We start from the raw sequence: 17,088 nt of genomic DNA, 5'->3' as shown, positions 1-17,088 counted from the left end.
CAATTCCCTGGGACACAAATGAAGTCTGGGTGCCTTTTGAGGTACACAGGCAATGAGGGCCAGCCTCGAATGTGATGCCCAAAGCAAGAATCTTGAGTTTACCACCAACAGCAAAGTTGCTACTTTAGCTAGTGGAAGAGCTTCCTGCCATCAAGGGAGGACAGCCAAAGCCCTGGATGGGTGACCACAGTTACTGACCTTAACTGAACCTCTTCTTTTCTGTTAAAATGGACATTGAGTGAGCGTCACTTGCAGTTTCTGGAAGCCCTGGATGCAGTGAGAGAGACTGTTCCTGTGAACGGGGCCACCCAAAGGCATTTACAGGACAAAGGATTGGAGAGAGACCAGACCACACTGCAAGAGAGTGAGCCACCAGAACTGCCAGGTCCAAATCCACTCTTAAATCTATCTCTTGCAGTTATTCATTTATTTATATCAATTAAAAATAATGTTTTTATTTTACTTTAGTAAGTGTGTGCAGTCCATTGGAAAAAAATGTCATAGCTGATACATCAGAACCAATAATGCCTTAGTTAGGCACTGTGTCAGGGCCGGATTTAGAATGAGCATCTAGACCGTATTTAGGGACAGTGTCACGGCCTTGCGATTAAATTCAGGGCCTGAGTTAGCCACAGCATAAGGTCTTCAGTTAGTTTAAGAGGCAGGACAGTTGTGAGGGACATGTTTAGGGTACAGTTTAGGGATCGTGTCAGGAAATGACCTAGGGATAGTGTCAAGACCTTAGTTACTGACAGTATTAGGGCCTTATTTACGACCAGTGTCAGGATGTCAGGTAGGGACAGCATCAGTGCCTGCCTTAGGGAGAGCAACAGGGTCTGAGTGAGGCCTAGCGTCAGACCCTTAGCTGGGGACACTGTCAGGGCATGATGTCGGAGCAGAATCAGTGCCTTTGTTGGATCAGCAATAGGGTCCTAGTTGCTAAGCAACATCCAGGCCCATAGCCCTTCGGAGTCACTCTGTGTATGCCGCGTGTAGGTCAACACACTGCACTGTTTTTTGGGACAGCTTGCTTTACCAAATCCTCCCACAGGTTCTCGAAACCCGTTCTAGCACGTCCAATGTGCCGGGGAAGTCTGACTCATTGCCCTAATCTGAACTGTACTGAGAAAAACCCTCGGCTTCTCATTCCATCTAGGACCTCCTGCCTGAAGTCACCCTGCCTCCAGGAGAAAGTCAGATTGCGTTCTGACTGCCACTTAAACCAGTTCTTTGTGAAACACTGCAGGCTTTTCAAGAGCCACTGGCCCGGAGCCCTAGCCAGGGTCTACCTTGGTTGAAGCAGTTTGCTCTGAAGAACACCCTGCTTCGAGGAGTCGATTCAGGTAAGAAACCACTGGGTAACCTGAGTCTCTTCTGACTTGTTAGAAACCACAGGGATGTATGCTGCCTGTGCCGTTGGAAATGGGGGCCTGATCGAACTAGCCTTGCTTTCCCAATTTGAAAGCTCCGTTCATGCTGCCTTGAAGGTAATTTAAATTCACTGCTGTTGACAGGCCCCTAGCCAATGTAGGCCTGACTCTCGGAAGAAAATGAGTTTCCCCTATCTAAACCAAGTCCTTCCATGGCCAGGGTGGAGCTCAGCCTGCCATGCTTAGAGATAAAGGGGAACTGAATGTGAGTAGTTGCCTCGAGGAAAGGCCCTGAGTACCATACAGAGAGGGAGCCATTTGGCGGCTTCTATGAGGTCTTACTCGATGTTCTGCAGTAGTTTAAAGGAAGTCCCCTTTTAAGGACTTCTAGGCCCCTCGGGTGTGCATCATTTCCCTCCAGGATCACTGAGTACCTCCAGGCCCCTGTGGGCCTGCTGAGCAACATCAACACCCATAGGTCGGTCCCTCGGAGGCCCTCTATGTATGCCCAGTGATTGGCAGCACACTGCATGTTCGTTAAGGAGAGCTACATTTCCACAGCCCTCGAACAGCCTGAGGACCACATTTCTGGCCAGTCCGACGTGCCATGGAGTTCTTCGTCATGGACATCGTATGAATTGCCGTGGGAAAACAGTCTGCTTAGAATTCTTCGAGGATCTCGTACCTGAAGTCACTCTACTCGAGGAGAAATTCAGCATCCTACCATGCTGTGTCGCTAATGGGACACTCAGCATGAGAACTTGCCTCAGGGTAAGGCCCTGAATTTTCCTGAAGTAGCAGAGGCATGCAGCAGTTTCCGTGAGGCTGTAGCCGCTGCTCTGCATTATCTTAATGGCAGTACGCTTTTCAGGACACCTAGGAGGCTCTCGTAGGCACCCTATTCCCGGCAGGAACGGTGAGTACTCCCAGGACCCCGTGGGCCTGCTAAGCAATTGGCAGGCCCGTAGCCCTCCCGAGCTACTCTGTGTATGCCGAGTATAGGGCAACACAGTGCACTCCTTCACGGGACAGCTTGAAATCCCCAGCGTTCCCACAGATTCACGAACACCCTTCTACAACCGCCAACATGCCAGCTAACTCTGACAGAATGCCCTAGTCTGAGCTAAACTGAGAGAAACCCTCAGTTTCCAGTTCCACCTAGGACCACCTGCCTGAAGTCACCCTGCCACCAGGAGAAAGTCGGCTTGCATTCCGACTGCCACTAAAGCCCAGTTCTTCGTGTAATGCTGCATGCTTTTGAAGAGCCACAGGCCCGAGGCCTAGCTAGGGCATACCTTGGTTGAGGCATTTTGGTAGATGCAGAACACCCTGCTTCGAAGAGTTGATTCAGGGAACTAACCAGTGGAAACATGTGTCTCTTTTGACTTCTTAGAAATTAAAGGGATGTATGCTGCATGTGCCCTTGGTAATAGGGACCTGATGTAACTATCCTTGCATTCCCATTTTGAAAGCTCCATGCATGCTGTCTTGAAGCTACCTGAAATTCACTGCTATTGACAGGCCTCTAGCCACTGTAGGCCTGGCTCAGGGAAGAAAATGAGTTTCCTCTATCTAAACCAGGTGCTTCCATGGCCGAGGTGGAGCTCAGCCTGCCATGCTCTAGAGGTCAAGGGAAACTGAACGTGAGTAGTTGCGTCGAGGACAGGCCCTGAGTATCCGTACAGAAAGGGAGGCATGCAGCTATTTCCATGAGCTCTTAGTCACTTTTCTGCTGTACTGTAATGGAAGTACCCCTTTCAGGAGTCCTAGGCCCCTCGTGTGTGTACCATTTCCTTCCAGGATCCCTGAGTAACTCCAAACACCTGTCGCCCTGCTGAGCAACATCGAGGCTCATAAGTTGGTGCCTCGGAGGTCCTCTGTGTATGCCGAGTGTTCGGCAACACACTGAATGTTCCTTAAGGAGAGCTACATTTCCAGAATTCTCGAACTGCCTCAGGACCACATTGCTGGCCAGTCCAACGTGCCGTGGAAGTCTACGTCATGATCGTCGTCTGTGCTGCTATGGGAAAACGTTCTGCTTAACAATTCTTCGAGGAACTTGTACCTGAAGTCACTCTGCTCAAGGAAAAATTCACCATCCTAGCTGTGTCGCTAACGGGACACTCAGCGTGATCACTTGCCTCAAGGTAAGGCCCTGAATGGCCGTGCGGAAGCAGAGGCCTGCAGAAGTTTCCATGAGGCCGTAGCCGCTGCTCTCCGTTATCTGAACGGCTTTTCAGGACACCTAGGACCTCCGCGTGGGTACCGAATTCCCAGCAGGTTCCCTGAGTACCCCAGGCCCCCCTGGGCCTGCTAAGGAACGTCCTGGCGCATATCCCTTCGGAGCCTGTCTGTTTATGCTGAGTGTAGCGCAACACACCGCACTTCGTCATGGGACATCTTACAATCCCCTGCACTCCCAAAGTTTCAAGAACACCCTTTAAGCACGTGCAGCATGCCTGATAAGTCTGACTCATTGCCCTAGTCTGAGCTGCACTGAGAAAAACTCTCGGCTTTGCATTCCATCTAGGACCTCCTGCCTGAAGTCACCCTGCCACTAGGAGAAAGTCGGCTTGCTTTCCGACTGCCAATAAAGCCCGGTTCTTCATGTAACACTGCAGGCTTTTGAAGAGCCTCAGGCCCGAGGCCTAGCTAGGGCATACCTTGGTTGAGGCATTTTGGTAGATGCAGAACACCCTGCTTCGAGGAGTTGATTCAGGGAAGGGACAACTGGGTACCCTGTGTCTCTTTTGACTTGTTAGAAACCACAGGGATGTATGTTGCGTGTGCCCTTGGAAATGGATGCCTAATGGAAGTAGCCTTGCTTTCCCATTTTGAAAACTCCGTGCATGCTGCCTTGAAGCTCCCTGAAATTCGCTGCTGTGGACAGGTCTCTAGCCACTGTAGGCCTGGCTCCGGGAAGAAAATGAGTTTCCTGTAGCTAAACCAGGTGCTTCCATGGCCTGGTTGGGGCTCAGCCTGCCATGCACTAGAGCTAAAGGGAAACTCAGCGTGAGCACTTGCTTCGAGAACATGCCCAGACTATCCGTACAGAAAGGGAGGCGTGCAGCTGTTTCCATGAGGTCTTAGTAGCTGTTCTGCGCATTTTAAGGGAAGTGCCCTTTTCAGGACTCTTAAGCCCCTCGGGTGTGCGTCAATTCCCTCCAGGATCACTGAGTACCTCCAGACCCCTGTGGGACTTCTGAGCAACATCGAGGCCCATAGGTCGGTCCCTCAGAGGCCCTCTGTGTAGGGCGAGTGCTGGGCCACACACTGCACGTTCCTTAAGTATAGTTGCATTTCCAGATCCCTCGAACATCCTCAGGACGACATTTCTGGCCTGTCCGCCGTGCCATGGAAGTCTTCGTTATGGCCGTCGTCTGACCTGCCATGGGCAAACATTCCGCTTACAATTCCTGGAGGACCTCGTACCTGTAGTCACTCTGCTCGAGGAGAAATTCACCATCCAACCATGCTGTGTCGCTAACGGGACACTGAGCATGAGCACTTGTCTCGAGGTAAGGCCCTGAATTGCCGTGCAAAAGCAGAGGTGTGCAGCAGTTTCCATGAGGCCGTAGCCACTGCTCTGCAATATCTTAACGGCAGTACGCTTTTCAGGGCACCTAGGAGCTTCGCGTGGGCACCCTATTCCCGGCAGGAACAGTGTGTACCCCCAGGACCCCCTGGGCATGCTAAGAAACTGCAAGGGCCGTAACCCATCGGAGCCACTCTGTGTATGCCGAGTGTTCGGCAACACACTGAATGTTCCTTAAGGAGAGCTACATTTCCAGAATTCTCGAACTGCCTCAGGACCACATTGCTGGCCAGTCCAACGTGCCATGGAAGTCTACGTCATGACTGTCGTCTGTGCTGCCATGGGAAAACGTTCTGCTTACAATTCTTCGAGGAGCTTGTACCTGAAGTCACTCTGCTCAAGGAAAAATTCACCGTCCTACCATGCTGTTTCGCAAATGGGACACTCAGCGTGATCACTTGCTTCAAGGTAAGGCCGTGCAGAAGCGGAGGCGTGCAGAAGTTTCCAGTAGGCCGTAGCCGCCGCTCTCCGTTATCTTAACGGCTTTACAGGACACCTACGAGCTTCGCGTGGGCACCGAATTCCCGGCAGGATCCCTGAGTACCCCAGCCCCCCCCCCCCCCGCCCCCGGGCCTGCTAAGGAACGTCCTGGCGCGTATCCCTTCGGAGCCTGTCTGTTTATGCCGAGTGTAGCGCAACACACTGCGCTTCTTCATGGGACATCTTGCAATCCCCTGCACTCCCAAAGTTTCAAGAACACCCTTTAATCACGTGCACCATGCGTGGTAAGTCTGACTCATTGCCCTAGTCTTAGCTGCAGTGAGAAAACCCCTCGGCTTCAAATTCCAACTAGGACCTCCTGCCTGAAGTCACCCGGCCACCAGGAGAAAGTCGACTTGCATTGCGACTTCCACTAAAGCCCAGTTCTTCGTGTAACACTGAAGGCTTTTGAAGAGCCACAGGCCCGAGCCCTAGCTACGGCGTACCTTGATTGAGGCAGTTTGCTAGATGCAGAATACCCTGCTTCGAGGAGTTGATTCAGGGAAGGCACCATTGGCTCACCAGTAACCATTTTGACTTGTTAGAAACCCACAGGGATGTGTGCTGCGTGTGCCCATGGAAATGGGGGCCTGATGCAACTAGCCTTGCTTTCCCATTTTGAAAGCTCCATTCATGCTGCCTTAAAGCTACGTGAAATTCACTGCTGTTGACAGGCCTCTAGCCACTGTACGCCTGCTTTTGGGAAGAAAATGAGTTTCCTCTATCTAAACCAGGTGCTTCCATGGCTTGGGTGGGGCTCAGCCTGCCATGCTCTAGAGCTAAAGGGAAGGAAACTCAATGTGAGTACTTGCCTCGAGGAAAGGCCCTGAGTATCCGTACAGAAAGGGAGGCGTGCAGCTGTTTCCATGAGGTCTTAGTCGCTGTTCTGCTGTAGTTTAAAGGAAGTACCCTTTTCAGGACACCTAGGCCCCTCTGGTGTGCATCATTACCCTCCAGGATCACTGAGTACCTCCAGACCCCTGTGGGCCTGCTGAGCAACATCGAGGCCCATAGGTCGGTTCCTCTTAGGCCCTCTGTGTATGCAGACTGATGGGCAACACAGTGAAGGTTCCTTAAGGAGAGCTACATTTCCAGAATTCTCGAACTGCCTCAGGACCCCATTTCTGGACAGCCCGACGTGCTTGGAAGTCTTCGTCATGACCGTCGTCTGAGCTGCCTAGGGAAAACACTCTGCTTACAGATCTTCTAGGAACTCGTACCTGAAGTCACTCTTCTCGAGGAGAAATTCAACATCCTACCGTGCTGTGTCGCTAACAGGACACTCAGCGTGAGCACTTGCCTCAACGTAAGGCCCGAATTGCCGTGCGGAAGCGGAGGCGCGCAGCAGTTTCCATGAGGCCATAGCCGCTGCTCTGCATTATCTTGAAGGCAGTACGCTTTTCAGGACACCTAGGAGCCTCGCTTGGGCACCCTATGACCGTCAAGAAGAGTGAGTACCCCCAGAACCCCCTGGGCCTGCTAAGCACCTGCCAGGCCCGTAACCCGTCAGAGCCATTCTGTGTATGCCGAGGATAGGGCAACACACTGCCCTCCTTCATGGGACAGCTTGAAATCCCCAGCGCTCCCACAGGTTCACGAAGACCCTTCTAGGATGTCCAACATGCCTGGTAAGTCTGACCCATTGCCCTAGTCTGAGCTGCGCTGAGAAAACCCCTCGGCTTCGCATTCCATCTAGGACCTCCTGCCTGAAGTCACCCTGCCTCCAGGAGAAAGTTGGCTTGCTTTCCGACTGCCAATAAAGCCCGGTTCTTCATGTAACACTGCAGGGTTTTGAAGAGCCTCAGGCCCGAGGCCTAGCTAGGGCATACCTTGGTTGAGCCATTTTGGTAGATGCAGAACACCCTGCTTCGAGGAGTTGATTCAGGGAAGGAACAACTGGGTAACCTCTGTCTCTTTTGACTTGTTAGAATCCACAGGGATGTATGGTGCGTGTGCCCATGGAAATGGATGCCTAATGGAAGTAGCCTTGCTTTCCCATTTTGAAAGGTCCATGCATGCTGCCCTGAAGCTGCCTGAAATTCATTTCTGTTTACAGGCCTCTAGCCACTGTAGGTCTGGCTCTGGGCAGAAAATGATTTTCCTCTATCTAAACGACGTGCTTCCATGGCCGGTGTTGAGCTCAGCCTACAATGCTCTACAGGTAAGGGAAAACTCAACGTGAGTAGTTGCCTCGATGACAGGCCCTGAGTATCCATACAGAAAGGACGCGTGCAGCTGTTTCCATGAAGTGTTAGTCGCTGTTTTGCTGCAGTTTAAAGGAAGTACACATTTGAGGACTCCTAGGTCCCTTGCGTGTGCATCATATCCCTCCAGGATCACTGCGTACCTGCAGACCCCTGTGGGCTTGTTGTGCAATGTCTAGGCCCGTATGTCTCCCCCTCGGAGGCCCTCTGTGTATGCCGAGTGATGGGCAACACACTGCTTGTTCGTGAAGGACAACTTCATTTCCAGAGCCCTCGAACAGCCTCAGACCACATTTCTGGCCAGTTCGACATTCCATGGAAGTCTTCGTCATGGTCGTTGTTCGAGCTGCCATGGGAAAATATTCTGTTTACAATTCTTCTAGGACCTCGTAGTTGAAGTCACTCTGCTCGAGGAGAAATTTAGCATCCTACCATGCTGTGTCGCTAACGGGACACTCTGCATGAGCGCTTGCCTCAAGGTAAGGCCCTGAATGTCCGTGCAGAAGCCGAGGCGTGTAGCAGTTTCCTGAGGCCAATGTTGCTGCTCTGCATTATCTTAACGGCAGTACGCTTTTCAGGACAGCTAGCAGCCTCGCGTGGGCACCCTGTTCCCGGCAGGAACAGTGAGCACCCTCAACTCCCCCGGGCCCGCTAAGCAACTTCCAGGCTCGTAGTCCTTCGGAGTCACTCTGTTAATGCTGAGTGTAGGGCAACACACTACACTCTTTTTTGGGACAGCTTGATTTCCCCAGTCTCCCACAGGTTCAGGTAAACCATTCTAGCATGTCCAACATGCCATGTAATTCTGACTCATTGCCCTAGTCTGAGCTGGACTTAGAAAAACACTCGGTTTCACATTCCATCTAGGACCTCCTACCTGAATTCACCCTGTTTCAAGGATAAAGTCGGCATGCTTTCCGACTGCCACTATAGCCCAGTTCTTCATGTAATACTGCAGGTATTTGAAGAACCACAGGCCCAGAGGCCTAGCTAAGGCATATCTTGGTTGGGGGAGTTCAGTAGATGCAGTACATCCTGCTTTCAGGAGTTGATTATGGAAGTAACCACTGGGTAACCTGTGTCTCTTTTGACTTGTTAGAAACTACAGGGACGTATGCTGCGAGTGCTCATGGAAATGGTGCCTGATGGAACTAGACTTGCTTTCCCATTTTGAAAGCTCCATTCATGCTGCCTTGAAGCAGCCTGAAATTCACTGCTGTTGACAGGTCTCTAGCCACTGTAGGCCTGGCTCTGGGAAGAAAATGAGTTTCCTCTCTCTAAACCAGGTGCTTCCATGGCCGGGGTGAAGCACAGTCTGCCATGCTTATTGCTAAAGGGAAACTCAACGTGAGCCCTTGCTTCGAGAAAATGCCCTGAGTATCCGTAGGGAAAGGGAGGCATGCAGCTTTTTCCATGAGGTCTTAGTAGGTGTTCTGCATTTTAAAGGAAGTACCCTTTTCAGGACTCCTAGGCCCCTTGGGTGTGCGTCAATTCCCTCCAGGATCACTGAGTACCTCCAGACCCCTGTGGGCCTTCTGAGGAACATCGAGGTCCATAGATTGGTCCCTCGGAGGCCCTCAATGTAGGCCGAGTGATGGGCCACAGACTGCACGTTCCTTAAGTAGATTTGCATTTCCAGATTCCTCGAACAACCTCAGGACCACATTTCTGGCCTGTCCGCCATGCCATGGAAGTCTTCGTTATGGCCGTCGTCTGACCTGCCGTGGGCAAACATTCCGCTTACAATTTTTCTAGGACCTTGTACCTGTAGTCACTCTGCTCGAGGAGAAATTCACCATCCTACCATGCTGTGTCGCTAACGGGACACTGAGCATGAGCACTTGTCTCGAGGTAAGGCCCTGAATTGCCGTGCAAAAGCAGAGGTGTGCAGCAGTTTCCATGGGGCCGTAGCCACAGCTCTGCATTATCTTAAAGGCAGTACGCTTTTCAGGACACCTAGGAGCCTCGCGTCAGCACCCTATTCACGGCAGGAACACTGAGTACCCCCAGGACCCCCTGGGCCTTCTAAGCAACATCCAGGCACGTAGCCCTTCAGTGTCACTCTGTGTATGTCGCGTGTAGGGCAGCACACTGCACTCTTTTTTTGGAGATTTGATTTCCTTAGCTGTGGCAGCAGTTGCTTTTTCATGGTGCCTGTTTTTCCCCTCAGCGTCCCCTGCTGGTTATTCTCTTGTTTGGTGACTGCCGGCCAAACAAACACCTGTCGCTCTTCAAGGAAACAGCGTTTCTCCTCAAGGAGGCTCCCCACCCCGCGCCCTGGTCTGGCCTGCCCACCACAGCCCCTTGGCCTCCTGTTGGCTTAGTTGTTCCCCTGAATGTTCCATGTCATAGCACTTGTCATACCACACTGTCATTTTCTGTCTGTCTATCCTTTCCAATAGTTGTAAGTTTCCTCTGGGGCCACCTGGCTGGCTGATAGGTAGAGGAATGGATCCTGGAACTGTTGTCCTAGAACAGGACGGGCAGGCAAAGCTTTCTCTCTCCATGTGCCTGCAGTCTTGGTGGAGTACAGGGCCTGGGGCAAGGTGGGCCTGGGATTTGGGGGACATTCCAGATGCAAGTTGTTCTGTGAAAGCGGATTCTGCCTGATATCTTTAGCTAACCACGTAACGTGGCCGTTGCTCTGTGGCAGAAGGCGTTTAGGCCTGTAGAGGAACTGCTTGCAGATAGGAACACCCACCAATGTTTAAATTCCCAAGGGACTTCCTAAATCACTGGCTAATTCCCAGTGAAAAATCATTCTTTAGTCTTTAACTACAGACTGGTTAAAAGTTATTATGTACAATTAAAGGTTGAAGACAGACACAGTGGAATCACCCCAAGAAAAATAGTTCCAGACAGAAATTATAGTTGGTAAATGGAATTGGTGTGGAGTATAGATCTGAAGCACCTGTGTTCCCACAGTGGCAACTCATATGATCGTGCAGTTCCTGGGGGTTGTAATGAGATCTACTAGCTACACTTTTTATGAGCTGCTGGGGGGGCAGGAGTCTGACAGCCTTGACAGAAGAGGCTTGAGCCTACTTGGGGCGCACAGTGAGAGAGTGGGAGGCCAACTCTGCACTCAGGCAGACCGTCTGGACACTTGTCACTATGGCTTGACCTATACAGCCAATCTCATCGTATCTGCCCTCCCTCCTCTCTCCCCAGATTTCTGCTCCTAGACGCTCCCCGTGATGTGCCCCCCCACTCCGCGTGGGTGCCATCCCACCGCACCTGCCCAACAGTCACCCAATCTCATCTACTGCCTGTACATGGTCCCCTGGTGCGATCTTGTTCTGGCGTCTGCTTGGATGTGTGCACCCTTTCCTTGCTGCTCTCTGCAGGGCCTCGCTCCCCTGCATCGTCCTCACAGGGGTCCAGGGCTCGCTCTAAATCCTGGAGCCTCCCAACCCTCTATCAGGGCCTCCCCGTTGGTCCCACCAGCAGCTCAGCCCCCGTCCTCAGGGGGCCTGTGGTCCTGTCCACACAGTGTCTCCCAGGCCTGCCTTGTGAGGCAGCCTCGCTGGCCGGAGCCCTGGGTCCCTTCCCTTCCTCACCACCTCTCCTCCTCCTGCGGCTGCCCCTCCCACCCTGCATCCCCCATAGGGATCCTCGACTGTGGCTGGCTCTGGCACTACCACTCTGGGGAGGGGCACAGGAATTATTCTCTGCCTCCCCCATCAACCAGCACCTTGAGAACAGAAATTCTGCTTTTGTGTATTTATTCATTTAGGCCGGGCCATGCAGCATGCGGGATTTTAGTTCCCCCACCAAGGATTGAACCTGCCCCCCTGCAGTGGAAGCCCTGAGTCTTCACCTCTGGACCAGCAGGGAAGTCCCAGAGATTCTGCATTTAAACTCTATGTCTGCCCAGTTTCTGTGTCCTGTGTTCCTGAGCGGCACGTGTTCGTAGAAGGGAGGTAAGATGTGTGGACTCTCTTTTCTGGTTGTTGGCTGAGTATCTAATGTCCACTGTGGGTCATCTAAGGGCCGAGACCAAGTACTCTGTTCCTGCTGTGACCCGTGCTTCTGCTACCACATACTGCACAGGGTAAGTACCTCAAAGTCCTAGCTGTACAGCTAATAGAGAGACAGGTCTCACCGTTGCTTCTCCACCTGCATCTTACAGAGGTGGAAAGTAGGAACTGCAGCCCAGCAAGCCACGGACCCAGGCAATCCTAAAACTGCAAAGTCACCTGTGTTGATTCCAGCCAGCTTTTAGTAATTAAATCTGCGACTCCTGTAAGAAGAGATTTCAGAAGATGTGTACCTTCTACAGAATTCACATTTAGTGAGGGGCGATTGAAAAGGTATACACAATTTTAATCTATTTATTTTACTAATAGCATATCTTAATGATTGAAAAATGAACTTTCCTGTAAATAAAAAGAAAACCAGAAAGTATTCATACTTTACACACCTAGTGTTTACTATCTAATGGGCCTGCTTCGACTTCCGCTCTCTCGTCTATCTGAGCCTCCACGATGGACAGGACTCTCCTGGTGCAAGTGACGTGGGGTGAAGCTGGACTGTTGGTTTTCTGCTCAACCTCTGCTTCCTCTCTGCATCCTGGACTCAAAAAAAGTTGAAAGAAATGTCTGCTCTGGTTGCTGACTGTTTCAGCTCCACCTTAACCTCAGTCTGTGGTTGTGGGATGCCTCAGAAGTCGGGAAGGTCCCCGCCGCCAACATGGGGAGTGTGGGGCTAGACCCAGGTTCCAGCCCAGCTCTGACACGCAGTGTGCTCAGTGGGATGTGTTGGCATGCATGCAAGGCTGTAGTGCTGCCAGCTCCCATATGCTGCCTTCTTGAGGGCTGGCGGTGCCCTTCAGGACTGGCTGCATCCTTCGTCCCATTTGAGTGGGAAGTAGTAGGTAATAAAACCTCAGAATATTCCTTGACCGCTGACCACCCAGGCAGGCATCTGTGGTCCTCCAGCTCAGGCCTGCTTGGGCCCTGTCAAGCCCCTGTGGCCAATCACTCAGCTGACCTCGCTGCTGGGCAATTGAACAGCTACCTGGGTAGCGTAGACGGCCCCTCGGGATGTTTCAGTTCCCTACATCCACATGATTGAGAAAAGGGCCTCCTCACTCATAGCCTCCCAGCCTTCTGAGAGGAAATAAGCCTCCAGACATTGAGTGTGGCCCTGTCCACCCTCAGCATACAGCAGACCATGGTCCTGCAATCCTTTGGCCTTCGGGTTTTTGCAAACCTTTCACATTCATGCTCATGAAAAATCAAAGTTATGGGAGCAAGTGGCCTCCCAGCTGTTGTTTTCCCACAGAGGCAGCATGGTCTCCAGAAGCCATGTGCATCCTGGACCCAGTGCCTGTGTTCTCCAGAAAGCCAGCCCACTGTGGCTTCCATGGTATAGAATAATCCATGAGACCCTGTTCCATTGAGTAACAGTTTCCTTACCACCTACCATTTGGTTTCTGTTCTCTGTAAAGGAGAGAGCAGAGACAGGAAAATGAGCAGATGTGTTCTGTGGAGATGGGTGATTAATATAGACAGAGGGCAGGAGTGACTCTTGGGCTGCCAATTCCCTGGGACACAAATGAAGTCTGGGTGCCTTTTGAGGTACACAGGCAATGAGGGCCAGCCTCGAATGTGATGCCCAAAGCAAGAGTCTTGAGTTTACCACCAACAGCAAAGTTGCTACTTTAGCTAGTGGAAGAGCTTCCTGCCATCAAGGGAGGACAGCCAAAGCCCTGGATGGGTGACCACAGTACCTGACCTTAACTGAACCTCTTCTTTTCTGTTAAAATGGACATTGAGTGAGTGTCGCCTGCAGTTTCTGGAAGCCCTGGATGCAGTGAGAGAGACTGTTCCTGTGAACGGGGCCACCCAAAGGCATTTACAGGACAAAGGATTGGAGAGAGACCAGACCACACTGCAAGAGAGTGAGCCACCAGAACTGCCAGGTCCAAATCCACTCTTAAATCTATCTCTTGCAGTTATTCATTTATTTATATCAATTAAAAATAATGTTTTTATTTTACTTTAGTAAGTGTGTGCAGTCCATTGGAAAAAAAAGTCATAGCTGATACATCAGAACCAATAATGCCTTAGTTAGGCACTGTGTCAGGGCCGGATTTAGGATGAGCATCTAGACCGTATTTAGGGACAGTGTCACAGCCTTGGGATTAAATTCAGGGCCTGAGGTATTCAAAGCACGAGGGCTTCAGTTAGCTTAAGAGGCAGGACAGTTGCAAGGGACAGGGTTAAGGTAAAGTTTAGGGAACGTGTCAGGAAATGACCTAGGGATAGTGTCAAGACCTTAGTTATTGACACTATCAGGGCCTTATTTATGACCAGTGTCAGGGCTTCAGGTTGGGATAGCATCAGAGCCTGACATAGGGAGAGTGACAGGGCCTGAATGAGGCCTACTGTCAGGCCCTTAGCTGGGGGCACTGTCAGGGCATGATGTAGGAGCTCCATCAGGGCCTTTGTTGGGTCAGCAATAGGGTCTTAGTTAAAGACATGATCAGGGTCTGAGTTAGTCACAGTGTCAAGGCCTCAGTTAGGCCTAGATTCAGGGCCTTAGTTAGGCACACCCTCAGGTCTTCACTTAGGGACAGTGGCAGGGCTTTCTTAGGACCAGTGTCAGGACGTTGGTTAGGAATGGGTCAGGATATTAGCTAAGGATAGTGTCCGGATTTTAGCTATTGCTGGTAGCAGGGTCTATATTAGGGACAGATTCTGGGCCTTAGTTAGACAGTGTCAGGGCCTGCCTTAGAACTAGCATCTGTGCCTCTGTTAAGTACCGTGTCAGGGCCTGAGTTAGGAATAATGTTAGGGAATTAGTAAGGGACAGTGTCAGGGCCGGATTTAGGACGACCATCTAGGCCTTAGTTAGGGAGAGTGTCACGGCCTTGGGACTAAATTCAGGGCCTGAGTTAGACACAACATAAGGTATTCAGTTAGCATAAGAGGGAGGACAGTTGCGAGAGACAGGGTTAGTGTAAAGTTTAGTGATCGTGTCAGGAAATGACTTAGGGATAGTGTCAAGACCGTAGTTACTGACACTATCAGGGCCTTATTTAGGACCAGTGTCAGGGCTTCGGGTAGGGACAGCATCACAGCCTGACTTAGGGAGAGCATCAGGGTCTGAGTGAGGCCTTGCATCAGACCCTTAGCTGGGGACACTGTCAGGGCATGATGTAGGAGCTGCATCAGGGCCTTGTTGGATCAGCAATAGGGTCTTTGTTAAAGACATGATCAGAGCCTGAGCTAGTCAAAATGTCAAGGCCTCAGTTAGGCATAGCTTTAGGGCCTCAGTTAGGCACAGCCTCAGGTCTTCACTTAGGGACAGCGACAGGGTTTTCTTAGAGACGGTGTCAGGACCTTGGTAAGACATGGGTCAGATATTAACTCAAGATAATGTCAGGCCTTTAGATATTGATGGCCGCAGGGCCTTAAGACAGTGTCAGGGCCTGACTTAGGATGAGCCTCAGAGCCTTAGTCAGGTACATTGTCACGGACTGAGTTAGGTGTAGTGTCAGGGCCTGAGTTCGGATGAGCCTCCAGGCCTCAGTTAGGGACAGCGTCACCACCTCGGGACTAATTTCAGGGCCTTAGTTAGGGACAGCATCAGGGATTTAGTTAGCATAAGAGGCTCGACTTTAGTTAAAGGCAAGTTTAGGTTAAGGTCTAGGGATAGTGTCAGGACATTACCTAAGGATAGTGCCAAGACCTTATTAGTTAGAGCATCAGGGCCTAATTTAAGACCAGTGTCAAGGCTACAGGTAGGGACAGTGTCAGAGCCCGACTTCGGAAGAGCGACAGGGCTTATGTAAGGCCTAGTGTCAGGGCCTTTGCCAGGGATAGTGTCAGGGCCTGACTTAGGAGCAGCACAAGGGCCTCAGTAGGATCATCCTCAGGGGCTTTGCTAAAGCTATTATGAGGGCGTCTGTTAGGGACAGCCTCAGGGTCTCAGTTAGGGACAGCGTCAGGGCCTCACTTAGGGACAGCGTCAGGTCTTACTTTGGGACAGTGTCAGGACCTTGGTAAGACATGGGTCAGGATATTAGTTCAGTCTAATGTCAGGACTTTAGATATTGACGGCAGCAGGGCCTTAGTTAGACACAGTGTCAAGGCCTGCGTTAGGACTAGCATCTGGGCCTCTGTTAGGTACCGTGTCAGGGCCTGAGTTAGGAATAGTGTTAGGGCTTTAGTGAGGGACAGTTCTGGGCCAGATTTAGGACGAGCATCTAGGCCTCTGTTAGTGACAGTGTCATGGCCTTGGGCCTAAATTCAGTGTCTGTGTTAGGCACAGGATAAGGGTTTCATGTAACATAAGAGGCAGGACATTTGGTAGGGATAGGTTAAGGGTAAAGTTTATGGAGCATGTCAGGAAATGACCTAGGGTTAGTGTCAAGACCTTAATCACTGAGAGTATCAGAGCCTTATTTAGACCCAGAATCATGGCTGCAGTTAGGGACAGCGTCAGTGCCTGACTTAGGGAGAGCAAAAGGGCTTTCTTAGGGACACTGTAAGGACCTTGGTTAGAAATGGGTCATGATATTAACTCAGGATAGTTTCCGGGTTTTAGTTTTCGCTGGTAGCAGGGCCTATATTCGTGAAGATTCCGGGCCGTAGTTAGAGACAGTGTCAGGGCCTTAGTTAGGACTATTCTGGGCCTTAGTTAGGGAGAGCGTTAAGTCATCAGTGAGGATAAGAGGCAGTAAATTAGCTCGGGACACCGTCAGCTTCCAAGCCAGGGGTAGTATCAGGAAATGAGCTAGGGATAGCGTGAAGACCTTAGTTATTGAGAGCATCAGGGTCCTAGTTAGGACCAGTGTCAGGGCTTTAATCTGGACTAGTGTCAGGTCTTTAATCAAGACCAGTGTCAGGGCTTGATAAAGAGACTGCGTCAGAGCCTAACTGAGGTACGGCAAGAGGGCCTAAGTGAGGGCTGTATTTAGGGCCTGAGTGAGGGACAGTGTCAGGGCATGATGTAGGAGTAGTGTAAGGAACTCTGTAGGATTAGCTTTAGGGTCTTCATTAAAGACACGCTCAGGCCCTCATTTAGGGACAGCGTAAGGGCTTACTTTGGGAAAGTTGTAAGACCTTAGTAAGACCTGGGTGAGGATATTAGCTCAGGATAATGTCAGGACTTTAGATATTGACGGCAGCAGGACCTTAGTTAGACACAGTGTCACGGCCTGATTTAGGATTAGCATCAGAGCCTTTGTTAGGTACAGTGTCAGGGACTGAGTTAGGAGTAGTGTCAGGGCCTTGGTTAGAGAGAGTATCAGGGTCTGAGTTAGGTGTAGTGTCAGGGCCTTATTTAGGCTAGAGCCTCCAGGACCTTCCCTGAGTTCCAAAGGGTAGATTGGAACAGTTGCTAACCAGGGAAGGGAGGGCAAGCAGCGACAATGGAGGAACCATCAAGAAACAATAGTGCAGCCTTGGGGCAGGATCCTGGTTTTGCC

The 17,088-nt window shown here is 51.1% G+C and overlaps 1 long non-coding RNA gene across 3 annotated transcripts in view; it reads left to right on the top strand.

Annotated features, from left to right (window-relative positions):
* Positions 1–4: 4 nt before the first annotated feature.
* LOC137218235 (uncharacterized) overlaps positions 5–17,088 on the top strand; it is a 44,571-nt gene continuing 27,487 nt past the window's right edge. For 2 of the 3 annotated variants that reach the window (XR_010940557.1, XR_010940555.1), the window contains exons 1-9: positions 5–385; positions 1,052–1,343; positions 1,932–2,141; positions 2,242–2,286; positions 2,952–7,073; positions 7,502–7,606; positions 8,033–8,128; positions 9,289–9,500; positions 11,386–13,575. This is a non-coding gene — a long non-coding RNA (uncharacterized lncRNA). The remainder of the gene's footprint in view (positions 386–1,051; positions 1,344–1,931; positions 2,142–2,241; positions 2,287–2,951; positions 7,074–7,501; positions 7,607–8,032; positions 8,129–9,288; positions 9,501–11,385; positions 13,576–17,088) is intronic. The other variant, XR_010940556.1, reaches the window with a different exon arrangement.

This window comes from Pseudorca crassidens, unplaced genomic scaffold (assembly GCF_039906515.1).
Source record: "Pseudorca crassidens isolate mPseCra1 unplaced genomic scaffold, mPseCra1.hap1 Scaffold_64, whole genome shotgun sequence".
In the NCBI taxonomy this organism is placed as follows: Eukaryota; Metazoa; Chordata; class Mammalia; order Artiodactyla; family Delphinidae; genus Pseudorca; species Pseudorca crassidens.
This window is presented reverse-complemented; position numbering and strand designations above follow the sequence as displayed.